General features: G+C 34.4%; 1 long non-coding RNA gene across 1 annotated transcript; it reads right to left on the bottom strand.

Annotated features, from left to right (window-relative positions):
* Positions 1–3,030: 3,030 nt before the first annotated feature.
* Positions 3,031–5,128, bottom strand: LOC144544956 (uncharacterized). The gene is made up of 2 exons (XR_013508368.1): positions 4,987–5,128; positions 3,031–4,372 (listed from the first exon to the last, which is right to left on the bottom strand). It is a non-coding gene; the product is annotated as an uncharacterized LOC144544956 (long non-coding RNA).
* Positions 5,129–6,674: the final 1,546 nt, after the last annotated feature.

Below are 6,674 nucleotides of genomic sequence, written 5' to 3'. Positions count from 1 at the left end.
CGATCGCTAGAGACTACACCATGTAACGAATATATATATATATATATATATATATATATATATATATTTAGCAAGCTTTTTAGGATATGAAGTTCTTTTTTTTTTAAAAAAAATTAAGAAGGCAATGAAGTTCCTTAGCAATGATTAAAATAAATTAGAATATGACAGCAGCATCCCGACCACTTTGCTAAAGAAATAAAAAGAATGACAAGCTAGCGAAAGCATGTCGAACTTTCTTTTCCTTTTTAATTCCATGTGCCAAAACTTTTATGGCATGGGAGAGAACATCCATGGTTTCACAAGATAATCTGGTACAGATATATATATCTTTTCAATATATATCTTATTGAAAGTTGATTGACTTTAATTGAATTTTATATATATACACAAAAAGACAACATACAGATCGAATTTCTTAGAAGGGAAAATATTTTATTAGAATTTCGTAGAAAGTTTGTTATTTATCCTCATGATGAAGTTAGTCCATGAAAACTACTATATATTCCATGGTAAAAATGTTACACTAAGAAAATTGTAATTAAATAGATAGAGATGAACTATAATTAACATTGGTGGATAAGAAAGATATCAAGAAGAAATTTGTATTAGTTATGAGAAAATGGTGTACATCCATATTTAAAGAAATGATCGTTAATTGCACAAATGTATACATTCTAAATATATATAAAAGATAACAAAGCTAGTAAATAGAGCATACCAAGGTTGGATATATATATATAACTGAGAGGGTGATTTGTTGGGTCATTTCCGTATAACACAGAAGATTTGAAGATTTGCTGGGCCATTTTAATTAATTAGCTAGTATGATTCCATTCAGTTTATCATCAATTAGCTAGTATAATTTTAGTTTTTGCATTCTTTTTATTATGGGCATGTGCGCTCTTTTTATTGGGTCCATCCATAGCGCTATGAGCCCATTTTATGAGCTTAATTCCCTTGGAACGCACTTGCCTCCAAAAAACCCAAAAGATTATTAATAGAGATATACACAAATCTACTTCATTGCTTCTTGATTCTGAGGCATTGATATTTTTTACAAAAACATTTTTAAAATTTTAGTATCAATTCTAGTTCTTGATGGACCTAATCCTAATATGATCAGTTCCTCGAGTATTTCGAAATATAGTACTGATATTGTACAATTTACAATTCAAAGAACTTGATTGATGGGTGTTAGACCAAAGGCTTGTTTTCGATCCAAAATTATTGATGTAAAAGAGTAGACTAATGCATGTGTAGAACTCATTCCTGCACATTTGATTATCACAAATTTTAAACCTGTTTGTATTAATCTTGGTGCAACAAAAAATAAAATCATTAAAAGCTTCTTCTCTGACTAATCCTATTTGCTACAAATGTGGAAATAAAGGCAATTTTGCGACAAATTTTAGGAATTCAACCCTTTGTTTCCTTTGCAACCATTTCAGACACAAGGCACGATGGTGTAAATAGGGGTGTCAATGGTACCTTTTTAGCCGTACCGTACCCATTGACACCCCTAGGTGTAAAGCTACCACAGACCTTCCCCCTCCAAAACCTAAGGTGTTTCCTGTTACCGGTTCTGAAAAACCTAAGCTCCTCACTTCTATGCTACACCAGCTATATAGTGAGGAACTTGAGCAACATTTCGTCAGAGTTTCCTTATGAAAGATTCTGCAAGATGGGGCGCCCTAGAACGAGTTGCGGAAGCTCTCTAGCGACACCATGGCCAATACACATGGCGGGTGGGGGGAGTCGAGTGTCAATATTGTAGCACAGTAGCTACAGCTGGCAACTTCACTGAGAGTCTTAACTTGAAAAATTATAGCTTTATTTTCTTAGTGCTTGATTTTTAATTCTGACTTGTTGCTTCTTTTTTATTTTTTTCGTGCGCCAGAAGTAATCACAAGAAAATAGTAGCAGCTCACATTTGTAGCAAAAGAATAGCAAGGCAAGGATTAGGAGTGGAACACTCGAGCAACCAACATTCTACACAAAAAAGTGAAGTGAAATACATCGTATCAGTAACATTAATCTCAACTAGATTCAAATTCTAAGAATGTACATAAGTCAAAAAAGTCTAATTCAAAAGTTGTAAGAGTCCCAACCTAACTAGATCTCGCTGCAAAATGTCTAACACCACAAAAGTTAACGAAAATTCTAAAAATATTCTTCCTCAACCTGAAACGATTATTCCAAATACAAGACAATCCTTGAGAGACATTCTAGCTGAAACCATACGCACAATGAACACCATGATGAAAAAAAATGATAGTTTGCATCAATTCTTATCGAATCCTAATTTTATAAGTCCAAACGGTCCCCAAAATGCAATTCCTACAAACCTCGGACCTGAACAACCAAGGCAACATCTTGAAATTCCCATTCATGATCAAATTAGGTTTATAAGTACTCGTAAATCAAATTTGATAGTTCAGATCAAGGAGTGCTCGTAGACCTAATTTGATAATTATTACGAATTTCAAGATGTTTTGTTCAGGTCCAAGGTTTGTAGGCATTGCATTTTGGGAAGCCTTTGGACTTATAAATTTAGGATTCGGTGGGAATCGAAGCAAACTATCAATTTTTGCCATCATGGTGTTTATTGTGCGTATGCTTTCAACTAGTATGTCTCTTAAGGATTGCTCTGCATTTGAGAAGAATATTTTCAGAATTTTCATGAACATCTGCAGAGTTAGACATTTTAGAGCTATGCCCAGTTAGAATAGGACTCCTTACAAGTTGTGATAACCATATGGGTAACCAGACATTCTTTTTTAATACTCCCATGTAGCAGTTTGAATTTCTTTCGCATATCAGGATGGAGAGGTAAGTAGGTAACAATGCAATATGTGGGTCCATGTTGTCTTTTGTTAGTTCATACTCCCACCATTCTTCCCATGGCAGCACCACAATTATATCCTCACCCTGATTTCAAATTCTGTAAAAGAAACAATTTAGAGAACATTGTATTTTCTCATGTCAATAAAAAATTGTTGGATTATAGAAGAGTAAACAGAGGAACAAACATTGACACAAATAATTCTACTTTCCTCGATTATTAATTCGATTACAACATGCTGAATTTATAGCTCTACAAAACCTAAATTTGAATCATCTAAGTTTAGTACTCCACTGCCTTATTCTAAACTTAATAACCACTACCTATACTCCTATTACAAGCAGTCCCCAAAAATAGAACTATACCCCACCTATCCTGCTATTACAAACAGAACCTACTTGACTAATTATAGAACCCACCTACACGCTCCATGACTAATTATAGCACTCCAAATATAAAGAGCTACTTTTAGACCAACTCTCAACAGAACTCTAAATGTGGAAAGCTAATTTTGAATCAACTTTCAACACTCCCCCTTGATTCAAAATTGGTTACTCCAAGTGCTGATCGGAATAACTCGAATTTGCTTTGTGCTAATGATTTTGGAAGTATGCATGTGTTTTGTTCTTCAGAGCTTTTGCGCTTGAGCTTCACTGTTCTTGCTGCGACCAATTCTTCTATCTTTGCTTGATGCCATTCTTCATTTTCTGCTGCTTCTTCGTAGGTTGCTGCGTCTACAACAAATAATACTTGTGTTGTTTCATACAATTCCTGCTGTACACTCTTATTGTTGGTGTTTTTGGGTCAGGGTTTTGGCTTCTGTCAGGACTGTCTGGAGGTAAATCAGCATCAGAACTGCTGCTGTTCAGATCTAAACTTATTGAGTTGCTTGGCTGTTGAAGTATTTCATCTTCCACGTCATCTAAATCTGCAGATTCAACAATCTCCACTCCTTGTTTTTCTTCATTCCATTTCCAATTTGAATTTTCATTAAACAATACATTACGACTAATCACAACCTTTTTGCTATCCGGATTGTATAACCTGTACCCCTTCGATTGTATGCAATACCCAACAAATATGCATTTTTTCTGATTTTTCATCTATCTTCCTCCTATTTTGTGAATTAATCAAGGTGTATGCAACACAACCAAATATTTTCAAATTCCCAATTCTGGGTTTTCTCTCAAGCCATGCCTCATATGGGGTTCTATTTATAACCTCATATGGGGTTCCCTCAGCCCAAAACTCAGCATCAAGAAGCTTGAACCTTTTTGTCAGATAATAGATTTCAATTGAAGGTACAGTGCTAGTTGAACCAACTGGTACAGTAAGACATATGTACAATGCTGGTTGAACCAACTGGTACAGTAAGACATGCTCTTCACTATACCAAAAAAAATGGTTACAATTAGATAAACAGAGAGAGAAAAGGAACAAACCTGAGACCAGCAACAACTCCAGCTGGCAATATCTTGGAAGTTTCTAGATACCTTTGCCCCATCACATATGTTAATCCAATCGAATAAACTGCACAATACAAACAAAATTATAAAGTACTGTAACAACAAGTATAGTCTCATATTACTGAACAAGCTACTATTCACTTAACAGAAATGATTCTTCTGCAGATACCTGTAGCAAGCACTGGTAAAGACCTAATCTTTTTATTTTTTTTTCATAAAGAAATTAATTCGAACAGTTTTTAAGAATAAATTTACAAAATTCTTTAAGAATATTAATCACATTAGAATAATTTTAGTCCATAGTGATCCCAATTTCAGAGATTTTAAGTTCAATTTAACATGCCTACCTACTCGATCCATCAAAACTGTGAAAAAAAATCAAGTACCAACAAAATCACTGTTATAAGCATTCAACCAAATCTCCAATTTGTCTAAAATGCTCAACAATTTAACAAAAAAATAAAAGTACTTGTAGTTTTAGTTTACCAGCAATCCCAATTTGAGGATTTCAGAAATTTTCAGTTCAATTTAACATTCCGCCTACTTGATCCATCCACTCAGTGACAAAATTCAAGTACCAGCAAAATCACAGTTAAAAGCATGCAACCAAATCTCCAATTCCTCTAAAACGCTCAACAATTTAACAAAAAAAGGAAAGTACTTGTAACAAATACATACGGGTTTCAAGGGCCAAAGCGAGAAATGAATTGCAGCGCTTGTGAAACGCCTGTAGACTGAGGTATCCAGCAAGGAGGAGCACCAGGCCAGATCCAAAGCCGCCGGCGAGGGAGGCGGTGCTACCTCGCTTGAGATAACCCAGAACGCCACCAGCTAGCACCGCCAGCCCTTAAGGTATCGTAAAGCAGAAATCGTGCATTTTGTTCTTCTTGGTCTCTTTCTTTCTCTCTAAAGTTTAGATCTGAATGTTGAATTTTGGAGAAGTTTGACCATTGATCGAAGATTTGAATTGATAATTTTTTTTTTTTTTTATCACTACCCGTAGGCTTACACACACACTGACACACCCATACTCACTCCCTAATTCCCTGCACTAGCAGGGATCGAACCTATGCCCTTCTGAATGAAGGGCTATACCACTTCCAACTGTGCTAACACAGCGGTGGTTTTGTTCTGTGGTTTGGTTTTGGTGTTTTTTATTTTAATTTTCTTTTCCGAAAGTGGTTTGGTTTTGGTGGGGGCGGTGGCTTTGTTCTGTGGGGTCCAGTTTTCAGTGATAGAAATATTCTCTCCAGTAGTTACATTGCTGTGGAAGTCCAGTACATAATAATCAACCGTATTTTACACGGCAAATATTTGTTTCTGACCATCGAACTCTCAGTGCGATGTGATTCTGTACGTTCGATCCACATTAAGATATGTGCAAACAAATATTAAAATAAATAAATATGCATGCATATTAAAGCTGATAGGACGAACAAGAAGCACATCCGACTAAAATTTGAGTCTGATGATGTTGCGTGCAAAGATTCCTATTTTTTTTATTAATACTCTAAAAATAATAAAAATATCATATATGGCTTCCGTTTTTTTTTTTAAATGTCCGGACGGTCTAGCTGAAATAAGTTTTCAGTGTGCAGGATAGAAAAAAATTAAATATATAGTATGCTTTATACCACACCGTCTAACTGAGGGGCAGTTTGGTATTGATAGATGGCCGCCCCCATTGGTGGCAGTTTGATGCTGAGAGCTGGCCGTCCTCCAGCTGGGCGGTCAGGGTATTTTTTTTTTAAAAAAAAGCACATATTTGATAATTTTATTATTTTTTAGGGTACTAATAAATAAATCAGTATGCATATTGAAGAATTGTGCACGGATTTTAAACTTGATCGGATGAATGAAAAATCCATCAGAGTAAAATTTGAGTCTGATGCTCTTGCGTGCAAATATTAAAATAAGAGTGAGGCTTGGGTGCTAAGGATGGCATTAAGTCATCTGTGCTACGGTTTCAAAAACTTATCGTATAAATTTCAAACTTCAATTTAAGTAGCTCAATAAATTTATTATATAATAAATTTGTAGAAAACTAATTTTTACTATTTTTTGTGATTCATGAAAGATGACCAAATATTGTCTAAAATATTAACAATTTTCTTTTATTTTTAAGTCATTTTGTGCATAAAAAAATAGTAAAAAATAGTACTTTCCATGTTTAGCATATAATAAATTTATTGAGCTATTTAAATCGAAATTTGAAGTTTATACGATAGGTTTATAAGATAGATTTTATAAAACCGGACCAGATTGGGCCGATAGTTGGATCAAAATAAAATGTTACTACAAAACCGGTAAGAAACAGTTTATTAAACCGGTTTTTTTTTTTTTTTTTTATAAAAACTTGGTAAATT

The sequence above is a fragment of the Carex rostrata genome, chromosome 27, assembly GCF_964058835.1.
Source record: "Carex rostrata chromosome 27, lpCarRost1.2, whole genome shotgun sequence".
Taxonomy (NCBI): domain Eukaryota; kingdom Viridiplantae; phylum Streptophyta; class Magnoliopsida; order Poales; family Cyperaceae; genus Carex; species Carex rostrata.
This window is presented reverse-complemented; position numbering and strand designations above follow the sequence as displayed.